Genomic DNA, 21,332 nt, shown 5'->3' on the forward strand with positions numbered 1-21,332 from the left:
GACATTCTGATAGAGGAAGATAACACATGAAGGAGTAATGGAAGAGGGGTAGGGAGAGAAGTATGGGGATATAGAATATGTCTGAGAAGTAATAGAGGTCCAGGCCTCAGCAAGATTAAGTAAAAGCTCACAGGAGGACAGCATGGGGTACGCAGGGCTTAAGTCACAGCTTCTGGTATGTTGGAAGTAGTGAAAGAGTAGGACCATGATGAGGATAGAACGGGGAAATTAGACAGACATTTGATCCGTGGTAAGATAGGATAAAAGCTACTTACCAGAGCTGGGGGATCCTAGCATGAAATCAGAGTTTGATAGTGGGGGGAGAGGGGGAGGAGGTGGGGATGGAGTAGAGCTGTATTTATAAGGCTGCTTTTTGGAACTGGGATTAGACTTAGCTCTGTTGGCCCTGAGAGGCAGAACCAGGAGGTCAGGACTAGGAATGGTGGAAGTTGAAGAGGCAAATGCAAGGTTGATGGTAAGAAAAACTTTCTAAGTTTTAGTTATCCTCAAGTGAAACAAAGTTACTCAGGAGTTAATGGGTTTCTCCTCACTGGAAGTGTTCAAGGAAAAGTTGGAGGGCTACTCAACAGGAACATTTTAGTAAGGATTTCTTTGAAATTCAAGGCCCCTTCTAGCTCTGGAATGCTGTAACTTTTTGAAATAGCAAATGAAGGTGACTATGTGGTGTACATTTTATTTAATAGGGTATTTATTCATCCATTCCTAGAAATAGTTTGGGTGTGAGTCTGAATGAGTAACTCAGTCCTACTAAATTACTATTAAACTACTAAACTGCTACTAAACTCAGTCTTACATTTTAAAAGAGAAATTCATAGAAACACACACACCACCATATACAAGATTCAATGCATTCATGTTCTTCAACTGTTTTGATCATGTACCTCTATCACCAAAAAAAAAATACTGAGCATCCTTCACATTGAATATTTATTTAAATGTTACATAAATATACCACTGTACTAACAATTACATATGTAATAAAAATTTGTACAAAATAGAAATTTAAAAAAAATGAAATAAAGACGAAAACATTTGATCCTAGAGTCAGTAAGAAACACTACATTTAATTGAGAAAGAAAAGGTTATGACTGGAGGGATGGTGGTGCCTGCCATAGTTAACTGAGAAATCTGAAAGGGACTATGGTTGAGGAAGCAGATAATGTGAAATCTGTGGTTTTTATTTACTCATTTATATTTGCATATCCTACATATCCCTCTGTCACTAAAAATGAAAAAGAGGGTCTTAGCAGTTCAAGAAGTGTTTGTGGCAACCACAATGTAGCATGCCGAGCAGGAGTTAAGGATGCTGTGGTGAGGAGGCCAGAATTTTCCCAGTGGCACTTGTAGAGCTGCTGCTGGTGGCTGTTAGGTTGTAAATGCCCTGAGGGACCAAAGTATGGATACTCAGATCCTCACTCATATATCCAGTCTCCTTGTTCTGTCTGCAAAGCGTCTCTCACATCTGCTCACACATTCAATTGATCCTAGTTCATTGTTTAGCACCTATTGCCTAGAGAATTTTGGAAAAATCTTCCTAATTGGTGTTCTTTTCTCTAGATCTCCTGACTCTAATCCCCATCCCCTTCTCAGCCTGCAAAATATTTTTCCTAAAGCACAGATCTCACCATTAGTCCTTTACTCAGTGAAATTCGGGGCCTCCCCATTTAGTGTAGGATGCAATATTTCATCCTTTTAAAATATCTATTTTATGTAAATTTTTATAATGTACATTATTATTACTACAGTAATAAATATATACATCTGAGGCATGCATGCTTAATTTTTGATTTTTACTTTTTCAGAGATCACTGGTGTTGTGGCTATCTACAAAAATATGGTAATGATATCAACATATATGGCAATATTATGGCCACACTCCCTTCCATTACTAATTCAACCATTTTCCCCAAATATAACTTCTGTTACTGAACAGAGAACTTCTAAGCAGCCTGCAATCAAAGAGCCAAGTCAGGGAATTGAGAAGATAAAATGACAGATTTTACTTTTTAGTTTTATATTCCACTAAATTCCACTGCCTTTTAAGTCTTTCTATGATAAAAGGTATTAGCCTACCAAAGCTTCTAAAGACCCAACCTTCTCAATAGACTGTGGTTAACTTAAGAACAATAGCTGGAGACAGTCAAAAGCCCACCTGCAGATGTAGATCATTTTCCTAGATCCTTTCCACTCTAATATTCTGTGAATCTAGGATCAAAAAATCCCTGGAAGACTCAGACAGGTAAAGTGGTAGTAGTAAGAGAAAGGGACAGTTTCTTAACCCCAATTTACTGATGGAGAAAGGAGGGACCAAAAGATCCACCTGAAACAGCTCAGTTCAGCAGTTGTCCATATATTAAGCAGAAAAAGAAAGTATCTGTCTCCAAAATACCCTCCATGGATCTGCCTACAGCATCCATCTAGAAAAAAACAATTGGGGGCAGCAACTAGGTGAGCTTTCGCCCCAAATAGAGTTCAATGATGTCCTCCTACTTTTGAACTATATCAGAAGAAAGTTCTTCATGCAGGACAATATCATTTTAAGGGGATATCTTGTGTGAAAAACTCAATACCATCTCTGTTGTTGTAATTCATCATCACTAAGCTAGGTGATGCAGCGGATAGAGTGCCAGGCATAAAGTCAGGAAGGCTCATCTTCCTGAGTTCAACCCTGGTTGCAGATACTTACTAGCTCTATGACCCTGGGCAAATCAGCTAACTGAGTTTGCCTCAGCTCCTCATCTGTAAAATGAGTTGGAGAAGGAAATGGCAAACCATTCCAGTTTCTTTGCCAAGAAAACTCCAACTGGGGTCATGTAGGGTCAGACATGACTGAAAAAATAACTTCACAAGAAATTTGCCCAGAAAGGGATACCCTCTTTTATAGGTTAGGACACTAAGCTTCAGAGAAGGGCAGTGACTTGCCCAGTCACACAGGCTTTGAGTGAGCAAGTGAGTGGCAATGCCAGATCTTACACATATTAAGGAGAATTGTTGCCTTCAAAGTTATCAACTTGGAAGCCTGAACATTTATTCCAGTGCTACCATTAGAGCTTGTTGAAAAGTCACAAGATAAAATTGGTCTCCACTTCATAGTTATTTCTCATTTAAAAAGAAAACAAAGCAACAACAAAACATCCATAAAGAGAGTCATTCAACTCACTCGCTATTATTCACCTCTTGCTTATTTGCCACTCACTAATGCAAATAAATTTTGTCCATCCCCCTCCAGAAAAAGAATCAAAACTCTGAATGCCCAAAATTTTCCAGTGCTATGGAATTTAGTAGATTTAGCTGGAAGCTCTGAAGGCCATTCTAGAAGAACTTCCAACAGTTTTTGAGCACTGATAGCCTTATTAGGATAAGTGTCAGTTCTCAAGGTGACTGCATTTATTTGCAGGGGACACCACTCATTTGGGTATATAAGTTCTGCTCTGTTTAGTAAAAAATCAGTTCCATTTCCCTATCGTCACAGCTCATATACTTTTGCTGTGAAGACATCATCGCTTTTCTGAGAGGAAAAAGCCTATTCATCTTTCTCTTCAATTCTATGTGCCATTTCTTCCATTTTAAATATTCTATAACTTAATCCTCTTATTTGACAAAGGAGAACAATGAAGTTCAGGTGGGGGAAAGGACTTGTCCAAGATCACAAAGATACTTAGTGGGTATGCTATGACAAGATCCCACGTCTTTGACTCTAGTTCGATGCTATTTCAACAATACCACTATGATTACTCTTTGTTACACTCTATTGAATTGTCTCTGCGTCGGCCCTAACGGTGTGGGTCCTCAAACCCCTCACGATGTCTGCTTATGACTTGCCCATTCACATCAGAAGTAATTTCCTTTGGAAAATTTGAATGGAAAAACTTCCCTGTGAGTGAAAGTCTCCCCTGGTATCCTAAGTTCATCACAATCTCTGAAATGAACTCTAATGGTGCCATCTCCATCAGACAGATGGGTCATTCTTGATGGAGTGCTGGAATTGTATAAGTACTCTGCCACCTCTCCTAACATGACCCCTAAATGAAATGAAAGGATCCAGGACTTAAAGAGCTAAAAGCCTTAACTACCACCTTGCCTTAGCAGTGATACTGTTTTTCTGACAGTTAAGCCCCTAATTATTTGCTAACAGTCATCAGCATTAATTCGCTCTCATTTCTCCCCTGCCAATTTACTACAGATCAGGGGGTGAGGATAAGATTGGGTTCTGAATCAGTGTTGCTTAAAGTTCCAGTTTAGATTACTAATTACAGCAGGGTTGGCAAGATGCCACTTGTGTCTGAACTATCCAGTTACTTAGAATGGCAGTGCATAGGGTCAAGATTTCTATTAAGTCATTAAATTTTTGAAGAGTTTTATTTTGACTTCTAGTTCCACTAGAACTCTGAAAGTCTAAGATTTAGTCTTCAAGGTCCATGAACTACTTTGGCAGAAGAAATGATTCAAACAACCAATTTAATCAGGTATGTATGTATGTATTACACACATATGAGCATATACATGTGCATATGTGTTACATACATGCACACATACTTTTACACATAAAGAGATTTTAATGCTAACAAGAATCTACTAATTCAGTCATATCTCCCCAATTAGACAGCAAGGTCTTTGAAAAAATATTCAATTTTGTGATTTTCAGTGCTGCTAGACAAATTACCTTGCAAATATTATGTGTCTAATAAATGTTTGTGGATTGACTGCAAAAACCAAAATTGCATTCCAGATGAATTGAAGGATTATTGATGTCTTTGATGAGAACTAAATAGGATGGTCTACTTTTAATTTGGTACCATGAGAATATCATCCATCCATTCCAGATACTATATAATAGACAATACTACAAGAAGCTAGATCAAAAGATACATCGAGGAGGGTAAATGCTCAAAATATAGGAGCTACTACTCTAAAATTCAATAACTATGCCAATATTGATGAAGAAATGGGATATACTTTAAATATTTCCAATGTTAAAAGCTAAAATAGCTATGATGACTATCACAGTCTTGTCTCAAATCAGAAGGAAAAGATGTTGTCAGTGGGATTTTTCTTTGCAGGAGGACAGTAAAAATTTTAAAAAATGAATGAGAGGTGAAACATGGGGAGGGAAGAGAGAATTAGGAACAGAGATTAAGCAAGCAGTTAATAAGAATTTATGAAACATTTGCAAAACACTAGGCTACTGGGATACACTGAAAGAGTAAAAACATTTCTTATCCTCAAGGAGCTTATATTCTAAAGAGGGAAACAACACGGACATAAGTAGAGAAATATATATGTATATATATATATATATGCATCCACACACACACACACACAAAGCTACAAGAAAATCTTAGAGGAAAATAACTAGAAGATAGAGATTAGCAAAGTTGCAGTTCATAGTCTTGAAGGAAGCCAAAGATTATAGGAGGAAGAGGTATGGAAGAAGGACATTCTGGCAATGGGTAATAGTGAGTACTGAAGCATGGAAACAGGCGATAGAGTGTCACATTTGAATAGCCCATAGAGTTAGATACATAGGTAGGCAGGCATGCAAGAGGACAGAGAGACACTATTCCTTAATCTTAAAATGATGTTGACCATACTTGATCAATTAAGGTTTAAGGAGAAAAAATACTTTTTTGAGGGGTGGCAGTATAGATAATGGTTGATGAGTTTTTCACTGAGTTACTCCCTCCTGGAGATAGAAACAAAAGTATTAAAAAAACATCTAATACTTTCTTAAAACTCAGTTTTATCTTTTCCTTTTCAGAACATATATGCATCATGTAACTCATGACAGGATGAAATAATTTAGTCTTAATTTACAAATGTAATTTGTTGACTATAATTCTTGTTTTATGGTCAGTAAAGTTTTAACATTTTTGCTTTCCTGAATTGGGTGACTAAACTTAATTACCTAGCATATTGCCGATTTTTTAAAAAAGTCATGCAAAGCTGAGAAATATAAGCCTTTCTATTTACAATCAATTATTGCTAGTTACATCATACGTACCTCTTCTAAAATTCTATGCAGACATTTTTTTTGTTTTTTTTTTATCTCTTTGTTAGATTTACCTAGATATGAAAGGGATTCTTTGAAGTGTCAACTGAGCAGACATGACACATGGAGCTTGGGCTGGTTGCCTTTTAAGGGGCTACTGAGGCTGCCCTTGGGATTTGGTTGGTTTAAGAGCCTGGGCACTAGGACTTGAATTATTGGTTTAGTTTCCTGGTCCACTGAAACATTAAGTCCAATATGTAGGAAACTGGTGCTCCATGGTTTTTAGGTAAATTCGTATTGCCCTACAAGAACCCCTTCCTGATGATGTGGCCAATTGTGTTTATGTACATAGAAGTAGAGGAGATTAGCAATTTATTTGGATTTAATTAGGAATGACATCCTTTTAAATCTTATCATAAGTGAACCTGTTTTGTTGCATTTTATTGTTTATGAATGCCTCATTTCATTGTAACCCTAAAGCCTGAATCATTGGATTTAGCTAAGCCTGGCCCAGAATAAAAACTTTTATTGTATTGTTGTCCATTTCTCCCTATATAATTAAACTTTCCTTTAAGTGATTAGATGTTATACCATTTGTGGCATATATATATATGTGTGTGTGTGTGTGTGTATGTATATATATTTTTGTGTATTGTTTTTGTATATATATGTTTATATACATACATGTATATGTATTGATGCATATTATTTCATTATCTATGGTGCCTTTAGGTATACATCAATACTTTTTCTTTTGTAACTTCAAAGAATATCATGGTTCCTTGGAACTTCATTTGGGATGATGTGCATAAATACAGTGAAATGAGTTTCTGGTAGTAGAATTTCAGAGCACAGAGAAAAGATGAAGGATTTCTTAGAGGAGAGAAAGGTCCTAGAAAAGGTTTAAGACCCATAACAGAGGAGATTCCACTTAAGAGTGATTTGGGGATATTGGTGGAAGAAGGAATTTCCCAAAATATTCTTCATCTAGCTAGAAACTCCTATTACTTCCACAATTTCATTTAGAAAGAATTCTCATTTCCATCTCTGAGTAGGAAAATACAAGGAGAATAGAGTCTAGTTTATTCAGAAATATGCCCTGGGGCGGCTAGGTGGAACATTGAATAGAGCACCAACCCTGGAGTCAGGAGAACCTGAGTTCAAATCTGGCCTCAGACACTTAACACAAAAACTAGCTGTGTGACCTTGGATAAGTCACTTAACCCAAATTGCCCTCCCCCAAAAAAAAAAAAAAAAAAAAAAAGAAATATGCCTAGAGAAGCTTCCCAGACTGCATATATGAACATTCTAACAATGCCACACACTGAGTGACAATACAGAAATATGCTCAATTTAACAGCCCCGTGTACACTTTCAAAATGGGGAATGAACCAAACAAGTTAATCTATATTCCACCAATACACTTAGTAGGTTTTGCCAACCTTATTATTACCCAAAGAATAATCTTTCATTCAAACCAGCATTTAGACATGAAGTTCATACAAGGCAGTGATTTCTGCCAGGCATCAAACACAAATCTTATGCACATGTCCAAACCAGGCAAGATACTTTGAAAGGTATAATAATCTAGATAACTTTGTTCAGTGACCCTCTGATTATTAATATTAACTTGGACTTAAACCAGGGAAAGGTAGTTTACCAAAGGAGTTTACCCACCACAAAGGGAGTTCAACTCAGATTCAAAGCCGAATTAGGTTTCTTTATAATAGATTGTGAGAAGATTTCATACTTTAGATCTTCCTCTTTAGAATCCCTGAGAGCCTTCCTTCTTGGGGCCATTTCTTTTAACCTGCACGTTGTTTGTTTGTTTGCTTGTTAGAATCTCCATTAGATTGTAATACTGTAGTTCCTTGATTGAAATATTGTGAGATTGTAGTCTCTTTAGGACAGGAACTGTATTTGCCTTTTTGTGTACCCTCAGTTATTTAGCATAGAGTCTTCCACACAGTATCTGTGTAATAACAACTTGTTTACTTGTTTTCTTTTTTGCATTTTTTCATTGCCGTAACTCATGGTTATGTGTGGTATCTATGCACCAAGGTAGACAGAATGGAGAAATGCCTAGGTAATTAAGGGTTACAGTCAATTGGGTTACAGGCACTTAAAATTTAGAGAAACTTTCTATTCCTGGAAGTCCTCCTAGCAGACTGGTACACAAAGCCAAAAGAGAGGGCAAATCTCTAGAAGTCATTCCATTCATGCCCATCTGCTGCCTAAGGCAGAAGTAGTTCTGACAGAAGTTATTCAAAGGATGTTTTTGGCTCACTTCAAGAAATAACTTTCTGTCACTTGAGGCCTTTAAGCAAAGGTTGGATAACCACCTTCAGGAATTCTTGTTTGGGGTTGGAGGTGGTCTTTTGTGGTCTAGAAGATCCCTTTTAATTCTAATGGTCAGTCATATTATCAAGTATGAGCTATGGAATCTCCTCAGTTTTACTGTTGCAATAAAGGGAATCAAAAGACTGAGACTGGAGGAAGAACTTGTTATTGTCCTTGTTGCTGTTGTTTTAATTTTTCATGACCCCATGGGGTTTTCTTGGCAAAGATACTGGAGTGGTTTGCCATTTCCTTCTCCAGTTCATTTTACAGATGATGAAACTAAGGCAAACAGGATGAAGTGACTTGTTCATCTAGTAAGTGTCTGGGGCCAGATATGAACTCAGAAAGATGAGTCTTCCTCATTCCAGGCTGGGCATTTTATCCACTGCATCACCTGGCTGACCAGGAAAAACTCTAGATGACTATTACACCAGGAGAGAGGCACAGTACCCTCCTCAGTACTCTCATTCTAATGAGTCACTGTATTCTACAACCTCTAGGGGTCAGATTTTTACATATGTGTTCACAATGATCACTGCGTCTAATATGCCTAATTTGGGGATAAGCCTAGGTAGCTTCCTTCCTCTATTGTCCTTTTTATGCTAATGCAAATTTCACTCAGTGGACTTTCTTTTCCTCTTCCCATATATATGATAAATAGCTCCGCACCTGCATTGCCATTGTGGGAGTGCCAGGTGGGGAATCAAATAGCAGGGCTGGCTATGTGGGGCATCCTATGGAATTTACCTGTCAAGGGCACCTTCTGTTCTTATGCTTCTGTTTTCCCTTTATTCTAGTCCTGGCAAACAGTTGCTCACCTCTGCTCTTGGAGGAGAAGGTTCTCTCTGATCCTTCTTTTGAAAGACTGGGATCAACATGGATAATTAAAGCCTACAGTGTACTTGTGTGCCCACAAAGTCTTTGCTTGTGCATTTTATGAACATTCTCAATAACCATACAACAGAGATGAAATAGCTAGTGGAGTTATTTTAAAATAGGTGATGGCAGGGGGCACCCCCAATTTGCTACAGTTGAAAAAATTCACCTAAATCCCACCACAATCAAGAGATATTGGCAAAGACTTCCTGTAGCTGGTGAGGAAAATGGAGCTCAAATTGCCCTACCAAGAGATGCTCAATGTGGGCTTCTCAGCACTGGATCTGCTTTTAACCATTAGTTCCGACACTGGCTAGCTGAGATGTCCACCTTGGAGGATTGTATAGAATGCTTACATGCTGCCATGGGAATGGAGGAGGAGGGGAGAAAATTTAAAACTGAAGGGATTGTGGAACTGAATGGTGTAAACTAAAAGTAAATAAATACAATTTTAAAAAGAAAAAAAAAAAGAACAATTATGGTCATATTGCCATTTGCTTGCTTGGATGCATTTCCTTGTTAAAATGAAGAACACTGTTGGGGAGTGGGGAGAGTCTGAGTGATTGTTTTTGCTGGCCCTTAGTAGTTTTCCGTCATATCTGACTCTTCATGACCTTTTTTTGTTTTTTTTTTTTTGTCATAAATACTGGAGAGGTTTGATATTTCCTTCCCCACCTCATTTTACAGATGAGGAAACTGAGGCAAACAGGATTAAGTGACCTGCCCAGAGTCACATAGCTAGTAAGTGTCTGAGGTCAGATTCGAACTCATGAAGATGGGCCCAATATACCATCCACTGTGCCACCTAGCTTCCCTAGTCAGAATGACAGTAATATTTTTTAAAAAGAGCATTATTTATTTTATCACACATTTCATTTACTATCCTTTCATGTTTCATGAGAAAACTAGAGGAAATGAGGCTGGTCCTTGCTAGTGAAACCTAAAGTTGAGATATTCTGAGAAGCATATCAGTCATGAATTCATAGGAATGAAGGGTAGATTGAAGGCTTAGCCATATCTCCGCTGTCACTTGCCTCAATTGTTCTTTATGCTCCTTTGTACTATGTCTTGTGTGTGTGTGTGTGTCTAGTCTTCCCATGTAGATGATAAGCTTCATGAAGCAGGAAGTAAGCTGTATACTTGTCTTATATTCCCTCCCAAAACCTAGCAAAAGGTTGAATGCAGGTAAGGTTTTAATAAATATTTGCTGAGATTGATTTAAATAAAGCTACATCTTGAGTAGCATGAATAATAAATCCTAGGAAGTGATGGCACTTATTCAGATTTGTACTTCATATGTCCATTTAGCTGGAAGTAATTACCACATTTTACATAATTATAACTTCAAATGGTATAAATTTGAATATATGATACCAGTATATGAGATACATTATTTGCACTAATTGGGATCTAACAGGGCAAGATACAGTTCCTGCCCTTATAAAATCTTTAGCAATAATTCAAGTTTGATGACCCTTCTATTCTTCTGGCAGATACGGAAAACATCAATACCCCAGATGGGGACATTTCTAGGGAGATAGCAGCCAAAGTTTGCCTCTACCAAAAATTGAGTGGTCTATTGCATTTGTCTGATGGATAATCACAGATAAAAACTTTCATCTTTATTCCCTTGATATCAATAAGAGAAGAGGAAGCATTAAATTGAACTTATCACACTTTTCTTATTTCTTTTCTCTACAAGTCAAGAAAAAAGATTCAGTGAAAATTCTCTGGAAGAGACCACTGTTTGAGGTTCCTGAGGAGGAGAAATAAGATTTTTCTATGTCTTTAATTTTTTTTTTCTTTTTGGATGGGGGAAGGCAGGGCAATTGGAGTTAAGTGACTTGGCCAAGGTTACATGGCTAGTAAGTGTTAAGTGTCTGAGGCTGGATTTGAACTCAGGGCTTCCTGACTCCAGGGCCAGTGCTCTAGTCACTGTGCAACCTAGCCTCCCCTTTTCTATGTCTTTAAACACCTCTTATTCTATGTCATTAAATTAGATGACAAAGCAGGTGAGGTTTTTTTTTTTTTTTGAGGAAAGAGCAAGATTCAGGGTAGAGCAGCAGTATTGAAGGGAAAATTAGAAAGAATAATGCAGGATAAAATAAGAAATGACAATAAAGATGGAGGGGAGGAATTATCCAAGCGGTATAGCATGATATCTCTAATGAATACAAGTGATCAGGGCTCGAGCTGTATTTCCCTTTCACAAGACTGAACAGGACCTGTGGAATGATCAAGATTCTCTAACATTTCAAGAAGGCAGTATGTTTTTATTTTCCTGTGGAAGAGAAGAAACAGAAATGTCCCATAGTCAATCACAAAGCATCTGGTTTTTTTTCAGCGTGAGGGGACTCCTATCATGGTAAGTATCTCCATCAATGTAGATTGCAACCAAGTATAAGTTCCACCAAGTTACTTAAGAAACAGGTTAAGTGATTTACACTGGGCCACACAATCAGTAATTATCAGGGGAGAAGTTGAATCCAGGTCTTTCCTACAACAAGCCCCGAGCTTCTTCGTGAAGTTATGGAAGTAAACTCCCAACAAATCTAGTAGAAAATGTATTTATACTATAATAATTCCCACCAAAATTCGTGTTTTAACTTAAAAAAAATTAAAGCACATTTTTTTTGAAGCATATTCCTCCTAAAGACCCTGTCAGTGAAGGTATTATTGTCATCATTTGACAGGTGAAAAATCTGAGATTCTGAAAGGTGACTTGTTGGGTGCCACAGTAAGCCTAGGGGCACAGGATTTATATTCAAATAGTATGACTAAGAATATAAAGCTCTTTTCTTTACCTATTTTGACCTTATATTATATACGTTGTGAGATGTTCTACGCCTAGTTTCTGCCATATAATTTTCCAGTTTTCCAAGCAGTTTTTGTCTAATTGTGAGTTATTATCCTAGAAGCTAAAGTCTTTGGGTCTCTCTGTTAATTATTTCCTATTTATCAAGTATATAGCTTGCTGGAGGCGGAGCCAAGATGGCGGAGTAGAAGCACGACCTTGCCACGGCTCCAGCTTCCACCTTCCCCAATCCATGTAAAAGGGGGACTCTAAACAAACTTTAGAGCTGCAGAACCCACAAAATGACACAGAGAAGCTAACCTCCCGCTGAGGACAGCCCGGCAGGCCAGCAGGAATCCAGCACAGCGCTCTGGGAGCCGAGCCCAGCCCCACACAGAGGCTTTAGCCCCAGGGCAGGCCTGACCAGCCACCAGTCAAAGGGACACTAGAACAGCAACAGATGTGGCCGTTTCCAGATTTATCAACACATAGATGTGAAGGACAAGGTGAGAGGCCAGTGCAGTCTGGACTTTGGGACCAATAAGTGGGAGTGCATGGCTTTTACCCCCGGGGCAAGAAGCCACACAGACACCATCACAGCCAGCCAGTGCCATGTGGCAGCTTCAGCTCCTGGCCTGCAGAGTGTAGAGGGACCAAGCACCAGTCTGAGGGGTAATCGCTCTTGCTTTAAACTGCTTGGATCTGGATTGCAGTCTAGGGTGGAGGTCCTGGGGTGTGTGTCCAGCTTGCCAGAACATGTGAGACCTCAGAAAGGGCACCCATCTAATACCTCCGGCAGCTGAGAAAACCCCAGCGTTTGGGACGAAAGCTCCCCTGTCTGGTGGCAGAGTCCTACTGTGGCAAAAAGCCCAAAAGTTAAGTAATTGAGTGGCAAAATGAGCAGGCAAAAGAAACAAAGCAGACAGAAGGTTCCAACGTTACACTCCTATTTGGGGGACAAGAAGGAGCAAGGCATGGAACAGGAGGAAAACAGTGAAGTCAGAACTCCTGCACCAAAAGCTTCAAAGGAAAATAGGAGCTGGTTACAGGCCATAGAGGACCTTAAGAAGCAGATAAAAGAAGTGGAGGAAAAATTGGGAAGAGAAGTGAGAATGATGCAAGAAAATATGAAATGAGAGTCAACAGCCTGACTGAGGAAAATAATACCTTAAAAAACAGACTGACTCAAATGGCAAAGGAGGCTCAAAAAGGCAATGAGGAAAAGAATGCATTCAAAAGCCGAATTTGCCAGATGGAAAAAGAATCTCAAAAGCTCACTGAGGAGAATCATTGCTTCAGAATTAGATTGGAGCAAATGGAAGCTAATGACTTCATGAGAAATCAAGATACTGTTAAACAGATCCAAACAAATGAAAGAATAGAAGGCAATGTGAAATATCTCATGGGAAAAACCACTGACCTGAAAAATAGATCCAGGAGAGAGAATTTAAAAATTATTGGACTGCCTGAAAGCCATGACCAAAGTAAGTACCTAGAAATCATCCTCCAGGAAGTTCTCAAAGAAAAATGCCCTGATGTTTTAGTACCAGAGGGCAAAATAGAGATTGAAAGAATCTACCGATCACCTCTGAAAAAGATCCCAAAAAGAAAACTCCTAGGAATATTATAGCCAGGTTCCGAAATTCCCAGATTAAGGAGATAATATTACAAGCAGCCAGGAAGAAACAATTTGAATACTGTGGAAACACAATCAGGATAACCCAGGATCTGGCAGCTTCTACACTGAGGGATCGAAGGGCTTGGAATGTGATATTCTGGAGGTCAAGGGAGGTGGAATTAAAACCAAGAGTCACATACCCAGCAAAACTGAGTATCATGTTTCAGGGGGAAATATGGTCATTCAGTGTAATAGAGGACTTTCCAGTATTCTTGCTGAAAAAGCCAGAGTTGAATAGAAAATTTGACATTCAGATATAAGAAGCAAGAGAAGCATGGGAAGGTAAACAGGGAAAAGAAATCATAAAGACCTTATCAAAGTTGAACTGTTAACATTCCTACATGGAAAAACAATAATTGCAACTGATGAAACTTTTCTCAGTAGTTGAAGGGATTAGAAATATATATATATTATATATATATATATGTCTATATATGAGGGCATATGAATACATATGTGAATGTGTGTATATATGTTTACAGGTATACATAGAGGGCATAGGACCAATTTAACAGGAAGGGATGATACTTAAAAGGGGAAATGAAGAGGTGAGAGGAATATAATGAGAGGAGATGGGGAGAGACAGATTGGCGTAAACTATCTCATACAGAAGAGGCAAGGGGAAATGGTTACAATGGAGGGGAAGAATAGGAAGGCAAAAGGGAATGGGTCAACCTTATTCCCCTTGAATCTGGCTTTAGGAGGGAGTGAAATACACACTAAATAGGGTATCTCACCCTCCAGGAGAATGGGGGGGAAGGGGATAAGAGGGGGAATGATGGAAGAGAGGGCAGGCTCGGGGGGAGGAAGTTGGAAGCACCCACTTTTGAAAAGAGATGGGACAGGGTGGAGAGTGGAGCGGGTGGGAGGTGGGATGGGCGGGAGGGAAGTGTAGTCAGTCTTTTATAATACATGTACTATGTTGTTGTTTTTCCTTAGCCACATATGTACAACCTATACTGAACTGCTTGTCTTCCCAGTGGGGGTGGGTGACGGGGAAGGAAGGGAATGAATCTGGGATTGAAAGTTTTAAAATCAAATATTCAAATATATATATATATATATATATATATATACTATTATTAATACCATCTTACATGTAATTGGGCAATAAGGTATACAGGCACTGAGGCATAGAGATCCACTGGAAAAGTCGAAAGGTGTATGGGAGAAAATATGGGAGAGAGCAGATTGGAGGAGGAGATATCCTGTGGGACTGCTATTTTGGGGCGGTGGGCGGGGGAAAAGCAGGGAGAAAATTTGTAACTCAAAATCTGGTGGAAATTAATGATGTAAATCAGAAGTTAATAAAGCATTTTTTAAGTAAAAATAAAAAAGTATATAGCTTGCTTTTCCTATTTGCTTATCGTCTTTCCCATTAGCTTGTGAGCTCCTTGAGGACAGGGACTGTCTTTTCTTTGGCTCCTCAGCAGTTAGCACAGTGCTTGACATATAGCAGAAGCTTAATGAGTCCTTACTGACTGACTATATATTGACAGTCCTTTCTTCCTCTGTATGTTCATCTTGAATCCTTTTGTGGACTTATTGAAGTCTGGATATGTACTTCATACCTTTTGAATTTTGCAGGACTGATTACCAATTTACTCTTGGGTGATTATGTCTTTCTACCTCTTTGGGAACAAGCAAGCCTACTTGGAGATGAGCTTTGGAGGTAAGCCCCAACAAATAAGTGGCTTGAAGTACCTGAAATTATGCAGAGGGAAACTTGTTTTTGCCTAGGACCAGGAGATGAGATAGAATTTTTCAAAAATTAAAAATTATTATTTTAGAATCAGAATATTTCTAAGTTTTCATCAGTATGAATATTTTCTCCTAGAGAGAAATTCATCTTATGACCTAGTATAAGATGAAGTATTATGTGTAGAGTGCTTACCACAATGCCTAGCACATAGTAGGATCTTAATAAATATTTGTTCCTTTCCACTCCCAGCACCACTAAAAAAAATCTTAGGTGGGATTTGAACATAGGTTGATCTCAGATGTGACACTTTGCTACCCAACTGGTGTTCCTTATTAAAAGGGAATAAGACTTCCAACCCCTACCAAAAAAAGGGGACATAGAACAATTTTTAAAGCATTATCTTTTTTTCTCAGTGAGCTTCTTTTCCTTGCATTTGAGGTCATCTATAAGCTAGCCCCAACCCAGATGTGTAACCCTCTACCCCATTACTCCTCCAAACTAACTCTTTCCTCTTGACAAGGACTCACGAACCTCTACATGAGTCCCACATATTTTTGACTTTGTGCTTTTCCTCATTCCTTCCTCCATTCAATGCCCTTCTCCCTTATCTGTTCCTCACTAACTCATATTTCTCTGATCATATGGGATGGAAGCTACTCTTCTCAGAACTTACATTGATATTTTGGCTCACTAATACTTCTTGTTTTGCTTTTCTATTTCTTTAGTATATCTATATTTCCTATTTTTTAGGCCCACTTCTATCCCGTCCAGGGGGTGAGAGAAGACAGGACATTTTGTTTTCCTTTTCCCTTTTGCCCTGATTTCTGAGGACAACACATGACCCTTCTTTATATGACAGCTTTCCCTACTACACACAGGTAGAAGGTCCTTTTATAAGGTGACTACCATGATTGAATTCAGTTAAACAATATTAAGTAATTACTGTCTGGACTAATAAGTGCTGGAGATGCAGACAAAAATGAAACAATTGCTGCTCTCAAAAAGTTTTCTTTATTTTTTTTCTAAGAAGATAGTATGTACACAAAAGAGTAAAAACACAGTTATTTGAGCTAGATCATAGCCAGAAGGATAATGGATGGTTTATAACCACAAAGGGTCTTAAAATGAATCTCATCCTATTTATCAAATAAAATTAACTTATTCTTATGCCTGGCATTCTTGATCTTAGCTTTCTTCCTCCTGGATGTTTTGAGGACTCTGGGTCTTAATCCTTGAAGACAGGTTGATTATGGCCCTTTAGCTGTTGGAGCACGTCTACCAAGGCTAGCTTCATTTCAGAGCTCTTGAATATGTTACCTCCAAAATCTTCAGGCATGTATGTGGGAACCCAGGGCCTGGGCTTAATGCAGAAGTCATAGGGATCATTTAAAGGAGTCTCAAAGATTTTTCTAGTTCAATACCAAAAACGTGAGTCACAATTCACTATATTTCTAACAAATGGTCATCTAGCGTCACTTCGCAGACTTTGAATAAAAATCTCCCTTTTCATTCCACTTTTGGAAGTTCTAATTTGTTAAGGAAACTTTCCTTATTTTGAGAAAAAATATGTCTCCTTTTGCCCCCGAATGTTCTTAGTTTTAACCTTACGGGTAAAGCAGAGCAAATCTAGTACCTCTTTTATGTGCTAACTCTTCAAATATTTGAAGAAAACTCTTCTCCTAAACCCCTCTCTCCTCTGGCTAAATATTCCCATGTCTAGACTCTTCACTTTAATAGTACCCTCATCTGGAGACCCTCTAGCTTGTCAAAATCCCATTTAGACTGTGGCATCCAGAAGTAGATTCAATACTCCAGGTACTATCTGACCAGGGAAGAGTATGACCAGACTGTTTCCTTCATTCTAGGCACTGTTTCTAAGGCTAAGTTCAAATTCATTTTTGTTGTTGCTCCACTCATTCTGAATTTTCAATCCACTAAAATCCTTAGGGCTTTTTTTTTCATGAACAGATTTCAAGGCATGTTTCTCCCAGTCTATACTTACATTACCAAATTTTTTAAATTGAGAAATTTGCATTGGGAGTCACTGAATTTCATCTTTGTTACCTTTAACTTACCAGACTGTCTATACAATTCTGAATCTCAATTTGTCATTCAATATATTAACTGTCCTTCTCAGTTTCATCTTATCCACATAGATAAAAAAGACATCAATTCCTTTAACCAAGTCATTAATAAAATTTTTGAGTAGAATAGGGCTAAGAATATGTCTCAAACTGTATGTCTTTTAGATATTTGAAACTCAACATTTCCAAAACTGAACTTCTTATCTTTCCCCCTAAACCACCCTCCCCTCCTATCTTCCCTGTTACTCTAGGAGGCAACACAATCCTCCCAGACCCTCAGGTCTGAACCTAGATGTCACCATGGATTCCTCACTATCTCCCCCACTTCCATATCCAATCCTTATCTAAGGTGTTGGCAACATATCTCAAATATGCCCCCTTTCTGTACTCCAATAATGCCACCATCCTGGTGTAGTCCCTCATCTCCTCACACCTGGAGTATTAAAAAAAAGCCTGCTGTTGGGTCTGCATGGCTTAAGTCTCTCCCTGCTCCAATCTACCTCTATTCACCTTGCACTAAAGTGCAAGTCTGACTATATCATGCCCCCCATCCACCTTTTACTTCCAGAATCAAATAAAATATGCTCTGTTTTGCATGTAGATCCAGTCTTATATTGTACTCCCTGACATGCTTCCTTTGGTCTAATGACATTGGCCTCCTTTTACATGAACAAGACAATTCATATCTTGGTTCTGGACATATTCTCTGGCTTTTCCCATGCCTGGAATGTTCTCCCTCCTCATCTCTGCCTGCTGTTTTCCCTGGCTTCCTTCAAGATCTAACTAAAATCTCAAATCGGAAGGCTTTCACAATCTCTCCTAATTCTAGTGCTTTCCCTCTCTTATTTATTTCCTATTTATCTTGTATATTGCTTGTCTATATATAATTGTTTGATTTTTTTTTGTCTCTTCCATTTGATTATAAATTTCCTTGAGTAGCAGACTGTCTTTTGCCTCCTTATTTTATAAATCTCCAGTGCTTAGCATTTTTTTAAAGCAATAAGGGTTAAGTAACTTGCTCAAGGTTACAAGGCCAGTTATTTCTGGGTGTGGTGCTAAGTATCTGAGCCCGGACTTGATCCCCAGGTCATCCCGGTCATCCCGATAGTGGAGCCAGTGCTCTTTACTTGCTGAGCCACTTGGCTGCTCCCAGGGCTTAGCATTATGCCTGGCACAAAGGAGACACTTAAGAAATGTTTATTGACTGACTGCCTAAGGTTAGGGTCAAGAAGCTCTCCACCAGAAATCTCCTTCCTGGTTGAAGTTAATTAACATTTTTTTTTGCTTCTTATCAACAATTTAAGAGCCTACTATCTATTCCACAAATATATCATGAACATCCAGTGTCAAATGACTTGCTGAACTTATCTCTGTATTTTGTACCCCCATTTTCCTTCATTCCCACCAATTAGTTTTTTTCCCTTTAGTTCATGTATCTCCATCACCCTGATTCCCTGTTTGTGAACCAAAGAAAACTTTCCCCTTCTCCATAGGAACTCTTTTCCCTAACTCCTTTCCCAATTGAGAAATATTCTTCCCTCTTTGTATATGAAATGATTGTTTCCTTGGGTCTCAGACTTGTGTCTGCTTTTCTCTCACCCTCCTCAAGATCATCTGCTCACCTGTTCTCACTCTCATTTCCATGCTGAGTCCTAGAAGTTTTACTTTTCTTTATGCCATTGATCCTTGCCTTTATTCCATCCTCTTTACTCTACCTTATTCTTTTTTGTTCTACTCATGCAAAACCCATAAAATCATTGTGGGTGACTTTCTTCTTGTTAGAGTAAGGTCAAGCATGATTAGCTTTCCAGAGGACTGCTGCTGTGAATAGCATCAAGGTTCTTATTACATAGTATAGGGAACTCTCTATTTATTCCAAAGTAAATTAAGGAAAAAACATTCAGAGAAATCAAAGTACAGCATTTCCAATGTTATGACACAATCAGCTTATCACTAAAATGGCCACACAGTTTTCACCAAATTGGTCACATAGTTTTAAGCAAAAGGTATCATTCAGTAAGAACTCTCCTTAAGGGACACAAAGTACCATCATTCAGTAAGTCCTTAACTCAATCATCCTTATGGAAGTTTGCCTCCTTAATGGACACAAAGTACAAAGGTCAAAGTTCTCCACCCCTAGGTTTCATTGTGTTAATCTCTCAGTCAAAAAGTCTTCTTTCTTCTTAATTGGAGATTAGTTTCCAATCATCCTTAATTCAATCATCCTGAAGAGGTACAAGAATACAAAGTCCTCCCATACCTAGGTCACAGTAAATCATGATTTTCTCAGTTTGCATTAAAAACCCAAGGAGACGTCTTTTCATCTTGACTCAAGGCTGGCTCTCAGATTCCATGATTCTTCTTCCATGGTCCCAGCTCCTGCCTGAATCTATCCAACTGTCTCCTGCATTTAAATGCAGGCAGCTCTCAGCTCCTTGTCCAGTTCCTCATCCAGTTCCTGCTCCATACTGAAGCTCATAGTGTCCAGTCCACCTCAAGTCCTTCACAGTTTCTGTTTCTGGGAAGACAAAGCTTAACAGAGCCACAGTAATATTCATACACATTGCTAGTACCATTATCGATTCACTATCTGATTGTGAAATCAACTCAGACCCACCAACAAGGTCTCAGAACTCAACACAAATCATCAGTATAGAAATCAACAAAGACCCACTAACAAGGTGCAACAGGTTAATACAAGTCATCAGTAAAGTCCCAGGACCTCCAAAATCCTCTTCCAGGACTTCTGTAAACAGAAAAACAGAAAATCCTCTTTCAGAGCTTCCAATAAGGTCCCAGGACTTCTGTAGAAATTATCACAAACAAACATCAACACAGACAGAACAGACAAACACAGAGTGCCAGGATACCACAAGTTTTCTCCTCTACCACAAAAGCTCCCTTTTCACTTCTTCTCAGTTCTTTTCAGTTCTTCTCAGTTCTGCTCAGTTCTTCTCAGTTCTTCTCTCCTCTCACTTCTCAGTTCTGCCACCACAAGTTTTGTTCTCTGCTCTCTCCAACCTGGGCCTCTCCTTATATACATTCATTAGCTCCTCTAATTCACAAGTTCTAGGGTTCAGCAAGTTGTGGGGTTCACAAGTTCTGCTTCTCAACAGACACTTGATATAGTTATGGGCAATAACTGAAACAAGGTGTTAATTAACTAGCTGAAACAAGGTGTTAACTACTTTGCTTGCCATTACAGTTGGTTACAATAACTCTTGTGTTTGGACCTATGTGTGACTCCTGTGACTCTGACCAAAGTGTCTAGGCATCAAGGATTGTTTCCCAAAATAGATTTTCTCTCATCTTGTTTTCACTAGGAGGTTTCCTAGCAATCTCCTCCAGCTTAAATTCTGTATACCTTTACTAACCCTTAGTTTTCTTCCATTGGTTGTCCTGAGAGCATAGAGCTTCCCCAGGGCCAATGAATCCTAGCTACATGTACCAGTTCACTTATTGAATCCAAATACTTTACTGTTTCTGGCATGATACATTTAAGCCCTGTCCTTTCCCTTAAGGCAATTTACCAATATTATGACAATAAAGAAAAAATAACTAGGGGTGGCTAGGTGGCACAGTGAGTAGAGCACCAGCCCTGGAGTCAGGAGGACCTGAGTTCAAATCCGGCCTCAGACACTTACACAAAAACTAGCTCTGTGGCCTTGGGAAAGTTACTTAACTCCAATTGTCCTCCAAAAAGCAAAAACAAACAAACAAAAAAACAAAAAAAAACCTAGCATTTATATAGTACCTATGTGCTAGGTACTATGCTAAGCATTTTACAAATATTATCTCATTTGATCTTCCCAGCTAACTAGGGAAATAGGTGCTATTATTATGCCCAA

This window comes from Petaurus breviceps, unplaced genomic scaffold (assembly GCF_028583685.1).
Source record: "Petaurus breviceps papuanus isolate PSGF00001 unplaced genomic scaffold, PetGlider_PUasm1.0 37, whole genome shotgun sequence".
NCBI lineage: Eukaryota > Metazoa > Chordata > Mammalia > Diprotodontia > Petauridae > Petaurus > Petaurus breviceps.